Below are 11690 nucleotides of genomic sequence, written 5' to 3'. Positions count from 1 at the left end.
GATGATGGGCCTTGGAACGATGGGCACAATGGGAGGATGGACGATGGGGCAATGGTAAGATGGGATGGTTGGACGATGGGGCTGCAGGATGTCAGGAAGACAGGATTGTGGAATGATGGGGCTATGGGAGGATGAGGTATTGGGATGATGGGGTGATGGTATGATGGTACAAAAGGACAATGGGATGTTGGGAAGATGGGGCGATGGGAGGATGGGATGGGGGATGATGTGGGGATGTGAGGATGGGGCTGCAGGATGTCAGGACTATGGGACTGTGGAATGATGGGTGATGGGAGGATGAGGCATTGGGAAGATGGGTGATGGGGTGATGGGGCAATGGGGTGATGGGAGGATGGGACCTTGGGTAATGATGCAATGGGGGGATGGGACAATGGGGCTGCAGATGTCAGGACCAGGGGACTGTGGAAAGAATGGGCGATGGGAGGATGGGGGGATGGGACGATGGGGCTGGGGGATATCAGGATGACGGGACTATGGAAAGATTGGTCCATGGGATGATGTGAGGATGGGACAATGGGACTATGGAGCAATGGGTGGATGGCATGATGGGGCTGCGGGATGTAGAGACGATGGGACCATGGAACAATGGGGTGATGGGAGGATGGGACTATGGTGCAATGGGGCGAAGGGACAGTGGGGCTGTGGGATGTCAGGACAATGAGACTGTGCAATGATGAGGTGATGGGAGGATGGACGATGGAGGATGGGATGATGGGACTGTGGGACAGTATGGTAGTGGGAGGATGGGATGATGGGACGAGGGTGTGATGGGACAATGGGACAATGGGACTGTGGGATATCAGGATGACAAGACACTGGGACGATGGGGTGATGGGACCGTGGGACTGTGGGTCGATGGTGCAATGGGCTGGTGGGAGGATGGGGCAATGGGAGAATGGGATGGTGGGGCCATGGGACATTCGGGCTGTAGGATGTCAGGATGATGGGACTGTGGGACGATGGGGAGATGGGACTTCGAGAAGATGGGAAGATGAAGCGATGGGTCAATGGAGCAATGGGATGTCGGGATCACAGGACGATGGGATGTTGGAGTGACAGGGCAATGGGATGACAGGATGACAGGATGACAGGATGATGGGGTGACCTGGCAATGGATGGAGGGAACATGGGATGATGGAGTGACAGAATGTTTGGGTGATGGGAGGATGGGGCGATGGGATGATGGGAGCATGGAGTGCTGGGACCATGGGAGGATGGAGCGATGGGAGGGTGGAGCGATGGGATGATGGGGCAATGAGAGGATGGGACAATGGGACCATGATGCAATGGGGCGATGGGATGATGAGGCTGTGGGATGTCAGGCTGACGGGACTGTGGGATGATGGGGCGATGGGACTTCAAGAAGTTGGGACACTGAAGCGATGGGGCAATGGGATGTTGAGATCACTGGATGATGGGATGATGGGACGATGGGATGATTGGGCAATGGAGCAATAGGGCTACGGGGCGATAAGGCGATGGGGCCATGGGGTAACCTGGCAATGAGATGAAGGGAACATAGGACGATGGGGTGATGGAGTGATTGGGTGATGGGATGATGAGGCGATGGGAAGATGGGGCTGTGGGATGTCAGGACTGTGGGACGGTGGGGCGATGGTACGTCAAGAAAATGGGATGATGAAGTGATGGGGCGATGGGGCGACAGGGCTACCGGGCGATGGGACAACCAGATGATGGGACGATGGGATGATGGGATGACAGGTTGACCCTAGGACAGGACCATGGTGTGATCTTGCGATGGGATGAAGGGAACTTGGGACGATGGGGAGATGGAGTGATTGGAGTACTGTGTCAGCGCAACATGGCAGCTGACTTCTACCAGAGTGATAAAAGAAAGATAGACGTGGAGAAGGCAGTACATTGTTTTAGAAATTGCACACAATCTTTCAGCCATATGCTATGTATATAACATTAGAGAGAGGAGCTGCAACATCCAGCACATAAGGGGAGAGACAGGAAGGTTTGAGGCAGTTTGTGGATATCTTTTAAAAAAACCACAACTGAGGGGCACCTGACTGACTCAGTCAGTAGAGCATGCGGCTCTTGATCTCAGGGTCATGAGTTCAAGCCCCACGTTGGATGTAGGAGATTGCTTTAAAAACAAAAACAAAAACAAAAACAAAAACAAAAACAAAAAAACCCACAACTGAAGACATAGGATTCCTAAGGTAGACTATCCCCTAATGTAGAAGGTTGTTGTAGAGATGAGAAGCCATCACTATGACAGGTGATACTACAAGTGTTCAGAGGATAGTGTGGGATTTACTGGGTATGGGCTTTGAGGAATTTGAGGATTCAAGGATGACGTCTGTGTCTCTATGTCTGGCAGAAGGATGGGTCCACTCACACGGAAGGGGAACACAGGAAGAAGAGCAGGCCTTAAGGGCAAGAAAGGTTGAAAATAGATGTCTGATGCTGCACATGGTAAGTGGAGATGTTCTAGGGTAGCAGGTAGAAATCTGGGTCTAATGTTTGGCGATATGACTCTGGGTGAAGACACACCTGGAAGTCATAATCATAGAGAAGACATTCAGAACTATTTGGGAGGTTAAGATTGTATGTGCAGAGAAGATGGAGTGTGGCGCCTAGCATAAAATTTCGAAGACCCCCAAGGACCTGGCCCCCTCCCCCAGCAGCCAATGGCCCTTGGGGTCCCTCCCACCCTCTGCCTCCAGCACCTCCCCAGCCCCACTTTGCCTGCCTTCCTCCAGCTCACAAGTCCATTCTCCTGACATCTGGTTTCTGTTGTGAATGGCAAGTCATTTCGGTATTCTATTCTTATAGGTCATGAGCTGGGAGCTTTTGGATCTTGGGAGTAATTTTCTCCCCACAGGGCCACGCTTCCCTCAGCAAAGACTGACCCTGCACTCAGGGTCTGCTCCCGCAGTTCCTTAGTGTGTTAAAACCTCTACCTCTTCCTAGCCTGGGCTCCCTACCTGCTTTTAGCCTTGGGAGGCACCTGGCAAACAGAAAGCTGGCCAGTAATAAGAACACCTGGGGAAAGCAGGGGTGGGAGACTGAGCTGGCGGGGTTATGTGAACTCTAAGGTTAAGCTTCCCTGCCCCTAACTACTTCTGTCCAAGCTTTGCGCAGTGGCAGGATCACAGCCGATGGGGCGCGATTATTGCTAATTGAAAACTACTTCTGTCCACAGTATTTATTTTCTATTCATTCTCTTTCACTGTGCCTCTATCATTTGCAACTGAAATAATCACGAGTAAGGCAATTTCTGCAGCACTGCTCTGTAAGTGTCATTTTTCTCAATGTGAAGACTTATAATCCAAACAGAGGGGTTATTGGTCCCTTTACTATCAATACACAATGTCTAAGGCAGAGACAAGGGAACATTACCGACACTCCCTTTCAGAACAAGGCGAAGCAGAAAGCACACAGCGCTCCCTGGTCTATTGTAAATCTGACATCCATTAGGGCAGGTGGTGTCGGTTTTCAGATTGGGGCTCAGGCCAACTCTCTGGGAGTTACTCTCCATGGCTGATTTTCCTCCTCTCTGTGCTTCTTGGTTCTGCCTTTTAAGTTATCCTTCCTTTTCCACAAGAAGTGGCTCGTGTACTGCGTTGGCTTCTCAACCTTCTTCCTTTCCAGAAAAGTTTGGCGCTCCAAAGGCCTCTTTATTTTGTGTTCTCTTACTCAGTCTAAACTGATAGGTTACTTTAAAGATTTCGTGGGTTGGCTGTATATCGATTTATAATGAATGTCATTAGATAGTAGGCGCACCCACAAATCTCTTCAAATACACGCTTTTTCACTTCTGGCTCCCCACCAGGCTGAGACAATAATTGGGTCTCTTAGCGTCCTCTTGCTTAATGGCAAGAATCTGTGAGGCATTCCTTTATGATCCTTAGAGGCCATGTGTTTGTTTGAAAATCTACAAGGCATGACCTTAAATCTTTCTTAAGTGTTAAAAGATTTTACAGTCTTTTCCTCAGTCCCTTCCTCGGTCTGATCTGATAAATAGGGTTTGTTATTTACTTATTTTTTTTCATCATTCCACTCCGATACAAACTATCCCTATTACTATGGCTTTGAAACAAATTATTCTAAAATGCATGATCCTAAATCACAAGTGTCTTATTCTCACAGGTTCTGCGAGTCAGGGATTTGAAGGAATGGCTTATCTCTGCTGCCCAGCTGGGGCCTCAGCTTGGAACGCGCCCCACCGGATGGCGGGGTCTGACTGGACAGTTGGTAGGCATTTTCACCGGTATGTCTGATGCTTACATGTCTCAGCTATGATCTGAGCCGGCGCTGGGTACGGGAGCACCTCGCTGTAACTTCTCCTTGAGGCCTGGTTTTTCTGACAGACTGGTGGGCCCAGTACAGTTGCACTGTTTACATGGGAACCGAGGGCTCAAAAATGAGGGTCCCAGTGACAAGCTGTATCATCTTTCATGACCTAACCCAGTGGTTCTCAGTGAGAATGATTTTGTCGCCCAGGGGACTTTTGGCAATGTCTGGAGACATTTTTGGTTGTCGCAACTGAGGAGGGGGCTTCTACTGGCACCTAGTGGGTGTAAGCCATGGATGCTGCTAAATATCCCACAGTGTGTGGGACAGGGCCCCACCAGAGAACTGTCTGGCCTCAAGTATCAGTAGTGTCAAGTGTGATAAACTCTAACATAATCGTGGAAGTCACGCAACATTATTTCTAACAAATTCTTTTATAAGCAATTTCCAAGCCCTCCCATGTTTAACGGGAGGTGAATTAGATTCAACCTTTTGAGAAATGGCGAAGTTCTCAAGACACGTGTAGGATGGGAGGTACTGTTGTGGCCATCTTTGGAAGGCAGTCTGTCACAGAGTCTCCCTGTGATTTCTCTTGCTCTTCAGTGATTTTTGTCGTTCTCACCCTGTAGGTTGTGTGTTTTCCGCTCTTAGAAGCCAAGCCTATCAAATCCGTTTGTCATCTTCCAGGTCTTCAAAAGTGTTTCCAATAGTGCTCTTCTCACTTCAAGGGACTTGGGTGCAAGATGTGATCACATTGCTGATTTTTTAATATTCAAAATATCTACATGATAGCTATGAGAAAGTAATGGACACACTTTCTTTGTTATAGATTTCCCCCATCCTCGTTTTTTTCTTTTCACATCAGTCTAAGAAAGAAGAGATTTTTGTTTCTAAAATCTCTCATATTTAAAAAACAGTTTAAAATATTATTCATGTGTAGGGCGCCTGGGTGGCTCAGTTGGTTAAGTGACTGCCTTCGGCTCAGGTCATGATCCCAGGGTCCTGGGATCGAGTCCCGCATCAGGCTCCCCCTGCTCTGTGGGGAGCCTGCTTCTCCCTCTGCCTCTGCCTGCCATTCCCCCTGCTTGTGCTCTCTCTCTCTCTCTCTGTCAAATAAATAAATAAAATCTTAAAAAATATATTATTCATGTGTATAAAATAAAAGGGGCATCTGCCAGCCTCCTCACCCCCACCCCCCAAAATTTAGCACCAAATTATCTTCTTTCTGACCACTGACAGCAGAGATGGGGCTGAAGATTGTGCTTATTCTCTCTGGTTACTCTCACACTCCTTCCTTTCCTGGAATGTAATGAAGCCCAGCAGGTATAGACCGACAGCAACAGATCTACAGTCAAACCAAGTCAGATTTCTTAACTTCTGCTGTGAGAGCATTCACCATAAAGAATCATGATAAAGTTCAGTAGGAAGGGGTAGAAAGGGGATTCTTATAGGATTTGAACTCGGACTACATGATTCTAAGGAAATCAGGGAAAAGAATATCAGCTCTGGACGACAGTGCTTGAGCTGGTGTGAACTAGTGTTTCTCCTGGAGGTTCTAGGAACACGGTGGAGCTGGGGTAGTCATTTTGGTAAGAAAGCAATAATCACTCAGAAGCTGAGAGGATTGTGTGTCATGGGCCACGGGACTGAGGAGAATCCTGTTCCTATTTCCTTGGAAACTATAATGCCAGAAAAAATGTGGAATGTAGCAGATGAAAACTCGCTATATGAAGCTTTGCATTTGGGTGGGAAATTGGGTTGCTGTTCTATTGTGTCCAAGTGGCCATGTGGCTCAGAGTCTTCAAAAAGAGGATACTCAGAAATACACTATCAGACGAACAGACACTAATCTATAATGTGAGAGAACAATGTTTCTCAGTACTATATCCTTGATATTAAAAGCAGTTTTTGCAGGTCAAATGCCCAATTTGGGTAGGATAATAGAATTATTGGGACTATGGAAGAGGTTAGGTCTGGGGTGTGAAGTCATTCCTAAGGGCTGGACAAGGCTGTTATGGAGTTAGACTATTGCTGAGAGTTTTTCCTCTGTGCCCCTGGTCTCCTGAAAGCCGGCAGTGGGTGGGTGGGGGTTATATAGTAAAGTGGACTAGAGAAAAACCAATCACTCTTTCTGTGTAGGTATGGAGCTTAGGAATAGCAGGTTCTGCATGTTTCTTGTGCCCTGATACCACCATCTTTAGTCATGTCCCTAATGGCATCCTGAACATTTGTATGATTAAGTATTCAAAAACTGCCCATTTCTTCAAATAGAATGGCTGGATCCTATGACATCACTGAAGTGTAGTAACTACCCCAGGGAAGTACAATTATGGACCAGAATGATCAGTAGTTTTCATGATTTTTTAAAAAAATAAAACGTCTAGCTAGTGACTTGTTTATAGTTCAGGACCGGTTCATAGCTATAATAAGATGGCTAATTCTGTCATTCTCCTGAATAAAGCCCCCTCCCTGCTCCTGCTTCTGCACGAGACCAAGGCTTCAGCACACTTAAGTCATTCTCAAAGTTATAATCCTGATTGCTACTTAGATCTTGAAGGGCTTCTCTTTTCTGCACTAATAGATATACCACATAAGCAGGGTATTGTTCACTGTGAGTGTTGACTAGCAGGAAGTGCCCAGCAGGGAATCCTCATCGATTTCTAGACACTGGAGCTAAGTTGAGAGGGATCTTCTTGAGTTTGGTCTACACATTGAGGTTTTCCCAAATGATAGCCATGAACCTGTTGCACATGGCTGAATTAGCTACCAGATAAGTGGTGAGGGTGAATATAGAATATATTGAAACCCAAGAAGTGAAGGAAGTGGACAGTGTCAATGGAATCCATAACCTACTCCCCTTGCAGGATAAAATAAACAATTCAGGGCCTGGGTGAGCTCATCAAGGGAGAGGAGCCTTGAAGGTTAGAAAACTCTTTCCCCAGTCTTTGAGCTTAAGTGACATCTTCAAGTGTTATCTGTATACATGATAGATGGAAGGTTTTGTGAAATCTGTGATTTTCTCATCTAGAGAAGGATGGAGACATTAATTAAAAAAAACTAGTAAAAATTTTGCCTCGTATGAAGAAGTAAATGTTATTACTGACTCTAGGATTCTATATTGAGTATGTTTTGGTTAATGATTTACCATGAATTAGAAAGTTTTTATGAATCACGAATTCCTGGATGGAAGAATGTTTCCTTCACTTCTAAGTGATAAACTATGCTTCCCAACTAGGATGAAGTTGTTCGAGTCAGCACAAATTAGACCTGCCCTTTGACCCACACATAAACAGATGGTGCTGACTGGGGCTCTTGGGTGAAAGGTGGCAAAGGATGATAAACCTCTACCTATATAGTAACAGCTTTCTGGAAGATGGGCCAGTAAAGAGCCAAAATACTCTATGGACTTAGAAGTGAGGATGGGGCTGTACACGAAACATCTGACCTTAGCTGCTGTCATCAGCTTTCTACTCATCTTGTTCTAAGACTGCATGAAATATAACCTTGTTCCTTCAGCTCTAACTAGAAAAGAAACATGGGACTACGCTTGATAGCCTTCAGGAGGCATCAGTAAGAATTCACCTGTTTTCTTTATTTGGGTCCTTTCTCTTTTCTTTTTGGTAAGTCTGGCCAGGGGCTTATCAATCTTATTAATTCTTTCAAAGAACCAGCTCCTAGTTTCACTGATCTGTTCTACTGTTCTTTTGGTTTCTATTCCATTGATTTCTGCTCTGATCTTTATTATTTCTCTTCTGCTGAGTTTCAGCTTTATTTGCTGTTCTCTCTCCAGCTCCTCTAGGTGTAGGGTTAGGGTGTGCATTTGAGACCTTTCTTGTTTCTTGAGAAAGGCTTGTATTGCTCTATACTTTCCTCTTAGGACTGCCTTTGCTGCATCCCAAAGATTTTGAACAGTTGTGTTTTCATTTTCATTGGTTTCCATGAATTTTTTAAATTCTTCTTTAATTTCCTGGTTGACCCATTCATTCTTTAGTAGGATGCTCCTTAGCCTCCATGTATTTGAGTTCTTTCCAACTTTCCTCTTGTGATTAAGTTCTAGTTTCAAAGCATTGTGGTCTGAAAATATGCAGGGAATGATCCCAATCTTTTGGTACCGGTTGAGACCTGATTTGTGACCCAGGATGTGATCTATTCTGGAGAATGTTCCATGGGCACTAGAGAAGAATGTGTATTCTGTTGCTTTGGGATGGAATGTTCTGAATATGTCTGTGAAGTCCATCTGGTCCAATGTGTCATTTAAAGCCCTTATTTCCTTGTTGATCTTTTGCTTAGATGATCTGTCCATTTCAGTGAGGGGGGTGTTAAAGTCCCCTACTATTATTGTATTATTGTTGATGTGTTTCTTTGATTTTTGTTATTAATTGGCGTATATAATTGGCTGCTCCCTTGTTAGGGGCATAGATATTTACAATTGTTAAGATACAGGGGTGCCTGTGTGGCTCAGTCGTTAAGCGTCTGCCTTCGGCTCAGGTCATGATCCCAGAGTCCTGGGATCGAGCCCTGCATTGGGCTCCCCACTCCGCGGGAAGCCTGCTTCTCCCCCTCCCACTCTCCCTGCTTGTGTTCCCTCTCTCACTGTGTCTCTCTCTGTCAAATAAGTAAAATCTTAAAAATAAATAAATAAATAAATAAATAAAAGTAAATAAAATTGTTAAGATACAAATGTAGTGATCCAAAGGGGCACGTGCACCCCAATGTTTATAGCAGCAATGTCCACAATAGCCAAACTATGGAGAGAGCCAAGATGTCCATCAACAGATGAATGGATAAAGAAGATGTGGTATATATACACAATGGAATATTATACAGCCATCAAAAAAATGAAATCTTGCCATTTGCAACAACATGGATGGAACTAGAGGGTATTATACTAAGCGAAATAAGTCAATCAGAGAAAGACAATTATCATATGATCTCACTGATACGAGGACTTTGAGAAACAAGACAGAGGATCATAGGGGAAGGGAGGGAAAAATGAAACAAGACAAAACCAGAGAGGGAGACAAACCATAAGAGACTCTTAATCTCAGGAAACAAACTGAGGGCTGCTGGAGTGGAGGGGGGTGGGAGGGAAGGGGTGGCTGGGTGATGGACATTGGGGAGGGTATGTGGTATGGTGAGTGCTGTGAATTGTGTAAGACTGATGAATCACAGACCTGTACCCCTGAAACAAATAATACATTATATGTTAAAAAAAAGTTAAAAAAAGAAAAAATCCTATAGATGTCCCAACATAAAAGATTATTTCTGCATATGATATAATCTTCTTCAATAAAATATCCTTGATATAAAAAAAAGAATTCACCTGTTTTCAGTCATATCCATCCTGAGGAAAAGAATGCTTTATGTATGAGAATATTTTACTCTGGGATAATATTTTGGAGAATTAGAAATGGGTAGTTATGCCACTCTTACTGTTCTGATAGCCAAGAAACAGGCTTTCTTTGAGCCCATGGATGGTACTCTGAAGAATTTGAATCAGCTGGTTCAGAAGTTATTGTGTGGTTGTGTAAGTATGTTGCTGTCCAGGCTGAGTGAAAGCTCTGTGGCTGGAGCCTTGATCTGATCCTAGCATCCACATGGGCAAGGCAATATAAAAGCCCTTAGAATATTATAAGTTTGTCAGATTTATTTATACCTGGATATATTGCTTATTACATTCTTTGTTATTGCAAAATATTTACTGTCTTCATGATGAGGCTCTTTGCTAAAAAAAATTAAAAAGGAATGGGGAATGTGCCCCCCCCACCCGAAAGCATACAGTAGTGGGTGTGGATGCTTAGATAAAATGTTGCAGACTTTTGGGGCACCTGCCTGGCCTAGTCGGTGAAGCCTCCCACTCTTGGTTTGGCTCAGGTCATGATCTCAAGGTCGTGGGATCAAGCCCCTTGTGGGGCCCCAAGCCCAGAGCGGGAGTCTGCTTAGGATTCTCCCCCTCTCCTTTCCCCTTCCCCCTCTGCTCCCCTCCCCCACAACCCATGTTCAGTATCTTTTCGCATGCTCTAAAATAAATAAATAAAATCCTTTAAAAATGTTGCAGACTTTAGATATTTGGCAATTTATATGAATTAATCAATCAAATAAAGGTCAAAGCAATTTAAATGTGTATTTTTATGTGATGTCAAAAAATACATTCTCTTTGATTATCTGACCCATTATATCCACCAAGAGTTATAGGTTTTATATATTTAAATAATTTTTTTTATTTATTCATTTGAGACAGAGAGAGAGAGAGCAGGAGCAGTGGGGAGAGGCAGAGGAAGAGGGAGAAGCAGACTCCCTGCTGAGCAGGGAGCCCAATGTGGGGCTCGATCCCAGGACCCTGGGATCATGACCTGAGCTGAAGGCAGACGCTTAACCATCTGAGCCACCCAGGGGCCCCGGGTTTTATATATTTAATTAGGCAATTGAGTATGATGTGAAGACTTGATGCTACAAAAATTTGTGTTTTTTGTCATTACTGGGGTTTTGGGGTTTTGTTGTTTTTAAGGGATACATTTTCTGGAATCTATCTAAAACGAGGACTTTTAATTCCAACCAGTAGATGGCAGAATAATATCAATCCCTAGAAAGTGATTGCTCAGAGACTGTTACCAAGAAAATAGAGGAATGAACCTATTATTCATGCATTTGGTTAAGGAACACTTCACCAGTTCTGCACTGTGAACAATTTAATGAACAAAAGCAAGAATATCTCTCTTTAGCAAAGAAATTAGAAAACTACAATCACCCCTATTAAAATTACCTACAAGACACGATGACTTGTGTCACTACTATAATTTCGCTGGAAGTATTAACCAATGTTTCAAGTTATGATACAAATCATATGAAACAAGGTTTTTATACTATGCAGATAATATGATTTGTTAAGGTGAAAACACAAGAGAATTCACCCAAAAATCTGGTACGAATCAATGGACTAATGTTTCATCCAAAAACTTAAGAATCAATGACAGTAATGATGACAAAAAACCAACATGCTAAAACCATGCATTTCCTACTACTGCTGCAATAAAGTTTGGAATACAACGTGAAAACAAAATCTCATTCAAAACAGCAATCTATACCAAAGACAACATGAAAAAAAGGTCATTGGAATTGAAGAAAGAGACCCTAAATGACCCATATAAGATTTTATTGTAGGGGCACCTGGGTGGCTCAGTCATTAAGTGTCTGCCTTCGGCTCAGGTTGTGATCCCGGGGTCCTGGGATCGAGCCCCACACTGGGCTCCCTGCTAGGCGGGAAGCCTGCTTCTCCCTCTCCCTCTCCCCCTGCTTGTGTTCCCTCTCTCACTGTCTCTCTCTGTCGAATAAATAAAATCTTTAAGAAAAAAAAAAAAAGATTTTATTGTATGATTTTAAAAAGCATAAAATTTCAGTGAGAA

This window comes from Phoca vitulina, unplaced genomic scaffold (assembly GCF_004348235.1).
Source record: "Phoca vitulina isolate PV1807 unplaced genomic scaffold, GSC_HSeal_1.0 scaffold67, whole genome shotgun sequence".
NCBI lineage: Eukaryota > Metazoa > Chordata > Mammalia > Carnivora > Phocidae > Phoca > Phoca vitulina.
The sequence above is the reverse complement of the archived record's forward strand: the minus strand, read 5'-3'. Positions refer to the sequence as shown.